The sequence below is a fragment of the Lepidochelys kempii genome, chromosome 3 (assembly GCF_965140265.1).
Source record: "Lepidochelys kempii isolate rLepKem1 chromosome 3, rLepKem1.hap2, whole genome shotgun sequence".
Classification (NCBI taxonomy): Eukaryota; Metazoa; Chordata; order Testudines; family Cheloniidae; genus Lepidochelys; species Lepidochelys kempii.
In genome coordinates, this window is record NC_133258.1 from 92,497,744 (window position 1) to 92,510,547 (window position 12,804).

Sequence of the window (12,804 nt, forward strand, 5' to 3'; positions counted from 1 at the left end):
GGAGAAAAAAATCATCCGCTCTACAGCCTGAATGGTTTTGCACAGCAGTTAAAAGAAGCTCCTAATGCATGTTGATTAGAGGGCTGAAGGGCCTATAATAACGCATCTGCTAAAGCTAAACCAACCTAAAGGACTTTGCTTTATGGTGTATGAGGATATTTTGAATGAAAGCTTAAATGGCAGGTTCTGTGCTAGATCATCCTCAGATAATTACAATAGAGTCTGGAGAAGAGAAAAACAATGTCCCTAACTCTGCCCAGAAGCTCAAGGAAATATTCTGTCTGAATTACTGAAGTTACAGAAAATAAGCATGTCTGTGAGCAGCTGGTTTAAAACTTTCAGATGGCAAATTATGCATAGACATTTAAATGAGATTTTGTGTGGTATGCTCTGATGAAGGGGATGTCTTCCAGCTGGGGTGTAGCCAGAATTGCTGGTAAATTCTATTACCATACTATGATGTATAATTTATCATTGTGTCATTGTATAAGTAATTTGGGGGTATTTTTTTTCTTTTTTATTGTTCAAGTTCCACAGTTGACAATGAACTAATCAAACTGAGTACACAGACTTGGAAGAAAGTTGTTTTGTCGACTAATAAATTAAAAGATACAGAGCTGGTCTCTCTGGGCTGGAAGCCTAATGACTAATGACCTGGAAGATTCCACATTTGATTTTTCTTCAAGTAGAATCTGTATGTATGCCATGTGCCTTCAATCGGAGATTTTAGGTAGCAGTGCCTGTTCGGCTCCTACATGCACCCTACGCAGCCTCATGTCCTATATCAAGGATCATAGAATCATAGAATATCAGGGTTGGAAGGGACCTCAGGAGGTCATCTAGTCCAACCCCCTGCTCGAAGCAGGACCCAACTAAATCATCCCAGCCAGGGCTTTGTCAGGCTTGACCTTAAAAACCTCAAAAGAAGGAGATTCCACCACCTCCCTAGGTAATGCATTACACTGCTTCACTACCCTCCTTTGGTAGTTGAAAGCAGCTATCAAATCCCCCCTCAAGCAGGGGTTTCTGTGGAAGAAACGCTCTCAGTTCATTCTTAACTGCCTTGGCCTAAGCCAAGTTCACAGTCCCCACCTAAGCAGAGACTTTGCTGGTTTATTGTAGACCTTTTATTACTTTATTTTTTTATTATTATTTAGTTATTTTATTTTATTTTGTTCTTGTTTTGAGTTTTTGCAATTTTTACTCTGACTCAAGGCTTGCCTCAGTCCCCCTGAGGTAGGGAGGTCCTTTCTCAGGAATCCTCTTTTTTTCTAGGATATGACTAGATCCCCAGGCTTCAAACATTGCCACACTTGCAAGGGACCCTTCGTGGTGAATGATGGCCATTCCTGATGTACCGACTGCTTCAGAGATACACATGTATCATTTAAGTGAAAACATTTCACTAGTTTCATTAGCTGCTAAAGAAAGAACAGAGTGATAAAGTCCAGCTCCTAGTGATGGAGTGTTCTCTTCATCCTCCATCACGTGGAGAAAAAGGTGGATGGCTGCTTAGGGTCAGGCAAGAGATATAAATCATTTATAGAAGCCCCATCTGTGTGATTTAGTCCATTTTTTTCAGACTTTCTGTTGTCGCATGAGGTGTGGTGGTTATTGAGGTCCCCTGAATGGATACTGAAATGTTGGTAAAGTTGGGGTGTTCCAGGCTTCATTAGAAAGTTTATAAACATTTGCAACTTTAAGCTGACTGACTCTTGCAATGTCATAACGAGGTCAAGCAGGGGGTAAATTCTCCACATAATCAATATCAGATTTCACATAATGGCTCTGCCATATTTTCCATCAAGATTCTAGCTAACAATGTCATAGTCTCTTATTTGTCAGCCTACTGGCAAAGAAGGAATCTACATGCATTTCTTGGAAACAGATAATGTCAGCCCTGTGACAGGCCACGAGATTCTCTGTTACTAAGTGCTTTGCTGCTGACAGTCCCTTAACACTATGCTGAAGAATGAAAAGTGAAGACCTAATGAATACTGCTCCGGTATCATGGTAACCAGGCTCCGGATTGTCCAGATTTGATCTGCTGTTTGCTGCTTTAGTCTCTCCAGAAGCATACTCCAGGGGAGCATGATGAGAATAGAAACATTATTTCTAACACTTATTTCAGTGCATACAAAATAAATGCTCCCGGAATTATCTATTCCAACCATTGATGTTAATTTTTAGCTTAGACTTCATATTTTGAATCCCTCTTGTTTAGCAGTGGATAGTACAAAGAAGAAAACAATTAAAGGTGAATGCAAGCATTGGTTAAATAAGTGTTTGAAATGTACTGAAAAATGTGCATTGAATCTCAACTCATCTCTCCTTTCATCTCTTTTATCTTTGTGCCTTCTTCCATCCTCTCCCTGTATCTGTAACTTGTCCTCTACCCTAGAAGCTGGTACTTTTAAGGATGTGCATAAATCCCATTGATTTCCGTAGTACTTAAACATATTCTTATGTCTTGAATAAGGATGTTTTCTTGAATCAGGAGAAATAAGAGGAAAGAAGGATGGAGGCACAAGGTAACTGTAATAAAAATACATGGTTATATAGTTTATCTGTGTGAACAGCTTGATGGTTCTGAATCATTAGCTTTAAAAAAAAGATTAATTATTTTAACCCATGGCTCCTTACTGTTTGTTTAATAACATTTGCTATGTCATTATAATCTATGACTATTTTACTTTTTAAAATTTGTTCTCAATTGTTATTTTAACCCATTTCCACTCTTTAATGCACTGCATATGTTTTATTAGCTTCTTCTATTTCCTATCTTTAAAATATAATCCCATATTTCCCTTTTTGAAACCCCCTGCATATTTAATTTCTTTAAATCTTTTCCTATTTCCCTTTTTTCAAATCCCTCCTCAAGACTTTCTACTTCAATGAAGCCCACAAACTAGAAAGCATATCAATAAATATTCTATCAGCCACCTATTGACATGTGCATGAGTGTATAAAAGTTCCTCTGGTAGAACCTTCCATGTCCTCTAGATTTTTCAAAGTATTTGGTGTTATCCACCTTTTATAGATGTAAGTGCCTTACAGAAGGGACTGGATTTAATTCTGTGTCCTGTACAATAGCAAGCACACTCTCAATGCTGAATAAATAATAATATAGTTTCCTTACAATACTATACCACAGAGCAAATTAATTTCAGACTGTCTCTGATTTTGTTGACTTGATTATTTTAAAAAGTTGTCCCTTATTTTAAATGAACATATTAACACATAAGGTCAAACAGCTGCCTAATACAATATTTAGAGGTTTTTTGGAGGGCTATTTAAAATATGAGCCTATTTGGTTTGATAAAGCCATACCTACCACCATCACCCAACAAAACACCAATAGAAGTTAAATGTACATCAATTTGAAATGAAGTTTTTGCTGATGGTGCAGAGGCCTCCAGCTCCTTTCCTGTGACATGGCAAGGTGTTCCAGTAGTATGCAGGGTAGATGGCAGATCCTCCTTCCCTGGGCTGAGGACAGAAAATGGGTGCAATGATTCTGGTGGCAGATGGAGCTTCTTCTATCTCTTCTCTCCCATTGGGATTAAGGTGCTCCCTCCTTATTCATTTTCAATCTTACTCTCCTTTATATTGTAAAATGAGAGCGAAAAAGACTTTAAATGGTGTTAGTAGAAAAAATTAGGCGAGTCTGGGTAGAGGGGAGAGTAGGAGGATTGGGTGGGATAAACAATGACTGGAAAGAGACTGAGGAAATGGAAAGAGAGATTTATTTTCCCTCTTCTCTCTCTGCCCCTTCACCTCAACATGCACCAGTTCATTTTCCCCTTCCAAACAGATTGATCATGTCTGCTTTCCCCACAACAATTGATCCCCCATGTGTTCCCACATCCCTCCTTCGGATTACACACAGGCACACACAATTGGTACAAGCCCCACTGTGTTTTAGCTGATTTTGTTTCCGCTGCTGCCTGTCCTGCTGTAGTTGCCACTGTCCCTTGTGGGGTCACTGAAGTGCTGTGGAACACCAACCCTTTTCAGACACAGTACTTAGTAGAGTGTTGGAGAAACCATGACTCGAAGATGAGGAACAAAAATACTTAAGCTCCTAGGCTTTATAAACTCTAGCACCAGATGGGTCCAAGTAAGCATTACTCAACTGCCTCCAAATGCCACACTTTTTCCAGATCCCAGAGATGCTCTTGTCTCCCTGATCCACCCTGTCTCATCTATCCCCACAGATGTCACAGAAACTTCCCCGTCCTGCTGGACTTCAGACCATCCAGTGCTGGAGGGGAAAAAAGCTATGAATCTACCACCCAAATTCATTTCTTCACTGCTTTCCTGGGTCCCAGTGCTCCAGCTGGTTCCTTCTTATTGCTCCCCTTCCCTACGGACCAAAAACAACAACAACAGGGGCTCGGGTTATTGGGGTGGGACAACAGCAGATGAACGTCACCCACTCCCAGGCCTTAGGGACGGGGCATCCAGCAACATCAGCCACAGCAGAGGATTTTTACCCCAGTCTGATCGAGAACAGGAATTGTTGCAGAGCTGGAGGGAAGCAGCTGGTTTACCAGTCATGTCACATGAGAGTTGTGTTGAATCACTGATTGGATAGCCAACTTTTGAAACAGAAGGATAGTGAACAATGCACTTCTAATATAAATTTAAGATGAATAATTATTTGTGCTAAACTTTGGGATAGATGAACATTTTGCAAAAACCTGAATAATTATAATTATAATTAATTATCCAAATAATTATAAATAGCAAAAAGCCTCACAAACCAGAGCAAATTGAACTTGGCATTTGTGCATTTATTCATGAATCAGTTTTCTAACTATACACTCAACTTCGCTTATTATAAATGTGCTCTCATTTAATTAATTTTGTACTTTCAGGTTTGTTTGGTCACTTGGGAAGAAACCTGAGCTTTTGAGAAGCACCTTCCCATTTGGTTTATTTTTTCCCCATCTCTTTAAAATGTCATCCTGTTTCTTTGAATCAGGCAAATTGCTACTCATTTTTTGCCTATTAATACAAAACATGCAATCATGCATGCCATTTTATGCCCCATGTCACAGAGAACCACTCACAGTGAATGAGAGGGCACTTTTAAACCATGAAAGGTACCCTATGGGCTGTATTAATTTATTTCATAAATCATTCTAATAGTATTGCAGAGCTGGTATTTTGATCATTTTCTCAGTTTGTGTATATATATATATATATATATATTAATGAGTGAACATAAGAAAACATTTCGCAAAAAGGAAGATTGAACTAACTTTGCCATCTGGTCAGAATTCTCCAGGGTTTGGAGAACTACCTGAGGTAGTCAATGGAAGTGGCTTGACTAAATCCCCCTACTGTTCACTTAGTACAATGTTCTAAGTGAACAGTAGGACTCTCCTCAGGCAGACATGAGTGTGCATTAGAGCTATGTGAAACATGCCTCTTTCAGTCTGTCCTACAGGTGGGCACATTTCACTTGGCTTTGCTACTTGGATTAATCTAAACCCTAAAGCAAAACCATATGACCTCAGGATCTTCCCCCACATAGGCCAACTTAAAAGCATCCAGGACCTTCATTACTTGGTGTTATCTTCATTGGAGTCTGGGGCCAGTGGTCTGCTACCAGCTTATCTTCAGACATCTTTGTGGGGCAGTAAGCTGCTACCAGTCAATCAGCTCCTCCCCATTCTGTTTGATCTGCTGTTCCTACATTCCCCATCCCTTTTGAAAAGATGTCATCAAGGAAATTCTGTTTTCTTCACCAAGTCCTAAGGAAACTTGAAACCATATGAAAGGTGTTAGGCCTATCAGTAGTCTGAAACTCTCCCAGTTTCATTGGGAGAGAATGTCAGTGAAATTTGCTTATAGAATGAAACCCAAAATGAGGGAAGCTTTTGTTTTGGTTTTGTTGGGGAAGCTTCGCACAGCTCTAGTAAGCATATGCATGGTGAGGGAGGAATATGAATGGAGAAAGGAAGAGTTAAAGTCCCCACCTGTTTTGTGTGTGTCATGCCTCCATGATTATCCATTTACAACAACTAAAATGGAAACAGCTGTCTTGGAACAATTTTAAAACTTTATCCCTTAGCGACACAAATAAATAAAATCCATTTCCGATGCAAATTCTTGAAACCAGCTAAAGGGATTTAACAAGTTAGTTATATTTGCACCAGGGATTTCAAAATTCATTTTTATTCATGTGTTTTATCTTTAAAATAATTGGGAGGGAGTTTAGTGCTGAAGAAAGCTTTGAGCCATGTACATTGTGGGCATATAAGATGCCAGCTTCTTCCATACAGCTAAGTGCATTCACCTCCATGCTGGTCTGCAATCAACTTCACTTGTTACTCCATTTCTGAGACTCTTGATCAGAGACAGACTGCTAGTTGTGGGTATGTCTGAGGCTCTTAAAAGGCATTTCAAAAACAATTGGTTGGAATGCCTTGCAAAGCTTGTCAGTGTCTTCAGTTTGCAACAACAGCTGTCCCGGGTGTTTAAAAATATTGGCTATACTTGCTTCTTGCCAATGTGAACAGAAAATCACAATCATTACAGGTCCCTTGGTTCAGCCAGGTTTTGTGCCCTTTTCCCCACAATGCAATGCATTGCATTTGTATTTTACTCCAAAGATCCTAGTCCTAGCAACAGCACTTAGCATTATGGAATAGGTGCTTCAGAAGACCCAGAATGCACAGGTACAATCACTACTGTGATGCATCCCCAGTGTAAACATGCCCAACTGGTCTTTCAAAAATGGTGTTGCTGTATGGACACCCTATCACAATTTCCTTCCTTAGAACTGTTTCCTACCTATCAACGACTCCTGTGGGCAAGAAGGGCAATCAACTCTCTCCAGGTTACTGAACAACAGAAACCATATTGTCCCTCTCCAAGGTGGTGGAAGGACCACTGTAAATTGTTCCAGATCCTATGGCCTCATTCCCAAAAAGTTGATGGAGGTGGGCACTCTCCAGAGGCATTCCTGTAACTATTTGAAGCTAATTCTTGTCTGACATGTCTGGATGTCTCCTCATCAACTTAAAATTAAAATAGTCAAAGCTGAACTTCAATACTTCACTCTGCCACCACACTCTGTCATTGTTGTCAATGAGGTCAGGCTCCCTGTAGACTCACATCATAAAAAAATGTCGCTGCCATGATCACTTGGTCCGTTGATGTGACCATATGACTCCCCACTTATTCACTACATCAAGTTCAAGCTTCCTGTCAATACCTTCAAGGTTCTTCACAGTTTTGCCCCTCACCACTTGTTCCACCTGATTCTCTTTGCAGTGCTGTCACCTCATGCTCTCTGCCAATGATGACAGCCACATGCCTCATTAATCCATGTCTCCATAACTGTCTCTATGCTTTTTTCAGTGCTCCCCCCACCACCCATGCATGGAAGCAAGCTAATCCATCAAGTTATCAGTCAGTCATATTTCAAATCCCACTCCAAGACTCATTTCTGCCATAAAAGCCTAAACAATAGTCATCTAATAGTCTCAAAGAAAGAGGGTATGTGGGGACAGTTGATCAAATAAACAATACAAAAGCATAGCAAACAAATTGTGCCAGCCATCAACCCTTCCCTTTAATTTTTTTTTGTCTTTCAGAGTGTAGGGTCTTCATGGCAGGGATTCTGTCATCTTATGTGCTTGGAAAGTGCCTATCATACTACAGATGTTATCACAATATAGGAATCAATAATAATAATAATTAATAATAAATTATACATTAATTAAATGAAAATCAGATGTCACTTAGTAAACTTGCTGCTTTGGATTACTTTATAATCTCTGCTGATTTGTGACCACTTCATGGCCATTCAGACTGAGATTGGGAACACTTTGGCGTCTGCTTAGAGATGGCCTCACATCCTCTGTTCAGAGAGACACTCAAGGTCTAGTTCCCTCTGGAATACTTCATCTTTCATAGGGGTGAAAATTAAAAAGCCTTGTCCTTGTTTTGTAAAGCAATTCAAAAATAACATGAAATATGGTTTCATTTTGGTAGATAGTATTAAATATGATGTCCCTTAAAAGCCTACTGAGCATAAATCACTGTAATGGTACACAATATAACAGCTTATGATGGTGTGTGAGAAATGAGCAGTGATGCTGCCATCCATAACTCATAAGACAAAGTTCTATGTGGGTTATGTGACTTGAACATTATGAGTCCATTGTTTCTCATTTTCAGATTGGACATTCAGTATAACTCTTGTTCTGATTATTATATGCAGGAATTCCACAGAAGTGGTGACGAGGGTTGTCATAAATATAAAGGGAAGGGTAAACCCCTTTGAAATCCCTCCTGGCCAGGGGAAAGCTCCTCTCACCTGTAAAGGGTTAAGAAGCTAAAGGTAACCTCGCTGGCACCTGACCAAAATGACCAATGAGGAGACAAGATACTTTCAAAAGCTGGGAGGAGGGAGAGAAACAAAGGGTCTGTGTCTGTCTGTGGTCGTCTTGGCCAGGGACAGAACAGGAATGGAGTCTTAGAACTTTTAGTAAGTAATCTAGCTAGGTATGTGTTAGATTATGATTTCTTTAAATGGCTGAGAAAAGAATTGTGCTGAATAGAATAACTATTTCTGTCTGTGTATCTTTTTTGTAACTTAAGGTTTTGCCTAGAGGGGTTCTCTATGTTTTTGAATCTAATTACCCTGTAAGATATCTACCATCCTGATTTTACAGGGGGGATTTCTTTATTTCTATTTACTTCTATTTTTTATTAAAAGTCTTCTTGTAAAATACTGAATGCTTTTTCATTGTTCTCAGATCCAAGGGTTTGGGTCTGTGGTCACCTATGCAAATTGGTGAGGCTTTTTATCCAACATTTCCCAGGAAAGGGGGGGTGCAAGTGTTGGGAGGATTGTTCATTGTTCTTAAGATCCAAGGGTCTGGGTCTGTAGTCACCTAGGCAAATTGGTGAGGCTTTTTACCAAACCTTGTCCAGGAAGTGGGGTGCAAGGTTTTGGGAAGTATTTTGGGGGGAAGGACGCGTCCAAACAGCTCTTCCCCAGTAACCAGTATTAGTTTGGTGGTGGTAGCGGCCAGTCCAAGGATAACGGGGGTAATATTTTGTACCTTGGGGAAGTTTTGACCTAAGCTGGTAAAGATAAGCTTAGGAGGTTTTTCATGCAGGTCCCCATATCTGTACCCTAGAGTTCAGAGTGGGGGAGGAACCTTGACAAGGGTAATGGAAGGTTTTTTAGTAAGATTAATTTATTTTGTCCACTTTTTAATCTTTATTTGGGTGGAGGTTCTTTGCCAGATTGTCATTATACCAAAATATTTTTAGATCTTAATCAAGAAAGTACTGCAGCTTTAACTTTTAAAACAGTTTGATGATCAGGAGCCCTGAACGAACAGAAAAGCTTAGTTTCTTATTGTTCTGATTGAGATTACAATCTCTGTACATTTCCTGTCCATGGAAGATTTTTTTCTTTTTTTAATTTTGGAAGCTCTACCTTTCCCTATAATTTTATTTCAGTTGATTATACTTTGGTATTTCAGTGAATTGAGACTAATGTTCATTAAACTATTTTGTTCAGCCACAGAAAGATGAGAGGTTCAGCAGTCCTGGTATGGGCAATTGGCATGCTGCAGAGCTGTGACTATTGTCATGATGTATAATCTCTCTTCTTCCCAACTTTCGGTAAAAAAAAAAAATTCTCAGAAAAAAAAATCAGACATCAATAAAAAGCAACTTTTAGAGTTCTGATGCAAATGACTCCTTTGCTGATCTGGCATTTATCTTGACATTGGAGTTTGGGGCGTTAGCATATACCATGGGTTGCATATACCACGTCCACATATTGTTGTGGACTCAGGCATGCCTTTTCCATGGCAGCTGAAGCCCTGTGTTTTTGAATGTGCCTACACAGACCTCATGTTCATCTGCTGTAACAGGATTATGAAATCCATTCTACCTCCCAAAGGGTGGAGGAGATGATGAAGTTTATTCACCCCTACAAGTATGAAACGTTCCTCTACAGTATGAAACTTTAAATGTAAAGAGTTTTGTGAGGAATTGATTAATTCATGCAGCATGTCTTTAGGAGTGGAATTGAGATTCTATTCTCTTTGGTCATTAGTGTTCCCCTGGCAGTGCAACACTTGAGTGAACTTTCTAAACTAGATAGCAGAAAGCATGGGATTAAGTTAGACCTGTCTGGTATGCAAGCTCTTCTGCAGTCAAGCAAGCTGTCCTTTGACTAGTTCATGACTAGAGTCAGCACACCCAGCCAGATTCTTCTTCTAGATCTGAAGCTCCAGAAGAAAAGATGCATTCTTGGTGTAACTCATCCTGCCTTAGTGTGGGGGGGATGGACTGGATGATTTCTTGAGGTCTCTTCTAGCCCTACATTTCTATGATTCTTCTAGGCTTGAGGAACAGATTTGGGTCATGTCTTCCCCTTCTCTTCTTTCATTTCCATATTGCCTGTTCAAAATCCATTAGGACTGTGTGGAAGTGACATTATTGGGGATGTGTGTTCCTGGGTGGTCAGACGTGCTGTATTTGGTGATAAAACCCTATCTCCCAATCACCCACTCCCAGACCCAAGGTAGGGTAGCTAATTTTATCTAGCTAGCTAGACATGTTTTTATACACTGTCTGTCACTGTAATATCTTACGATGATCAGTAGGGCTTAATGGGAAGGAGAGACAACTACTGAAAACATAATTATTAGCTGACCATTCTGAAGAATCTTCTAAAAGTCCCATTGAGCTTTGTTGAAATGTGTGCTTTTGCTCTGTGCAAATTCGAGTGCTTGTGAAAGTGTCAGATGGTCGTCCCTGCAAAATGGAGACTTCAAAGGAGAGGTACTATATGGGCAGTGACAAACTGGCAATGCAAGCTTCCTCACATGTCCATGCCACTGAGTTTAAATCCTGACATGAAGGGGAAATTTAGTCTCTATTACAAGTGAGTCCTTGGCCTCTCTGCTGAGACTTCCAGAGAGGCAGCCAATCTGTGTTGTTTGAAGTGATGGTTTTGTGCTGTGGACACTTGTCTGATGGGAACTGGATTGAGATCACCAAACTCATTTCACATGGGTCACAGAGCAATCATCACACAGTAGCCTTTGATCTGGTCTGCATTTAATACAGGTGACCAAGAGGTTGAAGCCTTTTTACTCCCTTTGTTTATTTTATGCTTCACAACTTTCACCAACCTTCTTTATTTTGAATATTTCTCTAATTGTTTTCAATTAACTCTAAACATTTCTCTTAATTGACTCCAAAATGTCATTTAAACGACATGGCTGACAACGGTATGCTGCAGTGACAGCAAGGCTTATTTGCCACCCCCTTTAGTGGTCATTGTGCACCAATGCTCAAAAGGAGTTAGGGTCCTAATTTCTGTTTAGGTTCCCAACTTCCATTGATTTAAATGGAAGTTAGGGAGACTAAACAGAAGTGAGGAGCTTAACTCCTTTTGAGCATTTAGCCCTGTGTGTGTGCGCGCGCGTGTAAGTGTTTGTACATCTATTCAGAAACTTCTTCCCCGTTCACATCCTGGAGAATGGCAAGAGCTGCATGCGGAACATGCAAACTGAGCAAATTAATCAAGTCATTAGATTGAAAATTGAGGGGGAGGCAGATCACTGACCAAAAACAAAATATGCAGATTTTGCACTATTTAACATTTAAGGCATCTGCCTTTTCAGTACGGTCGTTAATCTGTTAATATCAGAACTGGCACTAATCAGCACCCTTTTTAGCAGTCTCAGCAGGTCTGGACAAGAACTCTTTCATGCTCAGGAGATCTCTTTTGAGGCTAGAGAGGGCTGCTGCTTCCAGGGCTATCCGTCTGATATCTCTTACCAGCGCTAAACTCACTCTACAAAATATTAGAGCAGAAAAAGAAACCCACACAGATTAGAACTGAAGTGATTCTAATAGTTTAATATAATGTGCCAGTTCCTTTAGGTGTCTTCCCTGAGGCAGAATTAAGTAAAGTTATTGAAAGATGGATGCAGCAAGTCTACAGTATCTGATCAGTCATGTTGGGTTCACCTACTGGACTATTCATCCTAGATACGTTAAAGAGTGCCAAAATATTACTATTGAATCATCAAGGGCCAGATTCTGAAACGATTACATCTGAATCGTACTTTACTCCAAAAGGAGTGCCACTGATTTCAGCAGAGCAGCTTGCTACTTAGCATTAATAAGGGTGACAGAATCTGGCCCCAAGAATCCAAAAAAAATATTTTCGATTTAAGCCTCCTCCAGGAGACAATTTGTTTAAAGTTGTATAAAACCTGGCAGGGAGTCAGGTTATTCCACTGGGCTGATAATGTCTTACTCTGGTTTATTAGATGTGTGTGTGTGTGTGTCGTTTTTCATTCTCCTAATGTAATGTCATTGCTTGACAGACCACCCATCTTCATTTAATTTTGTCTGCTTGGGAAAATTGTGCCATTGGCAACAGTGTCATTTCTTTCAGTGAAGGAATCCTACATCATAAACATTTGTTTACTCCAGGCTCCAATCAGAATTGATTATACTGTAGTGCAAACCATATGATGCTATAATAGAACAAACAGTTTAATAAAAAGATTATCCACCATTCTTGTTTTGGTCCTTCAGCTTTCATTGTCATAAGCTCTCCAGCCAGCTGAATGAGATGATTTGTATGGAAATAATAAATCTAAAAATGGATTAAAGCCCAGTTAACCTGATTCTTGGCAATTTCCTTACAATATGCATGCATAGTGTTGACAATTGGGTCTACAAATTTACGCAAATTGTGAGCTGAACTGTAAAACCTAGGTAGACATACATAAGATGTTA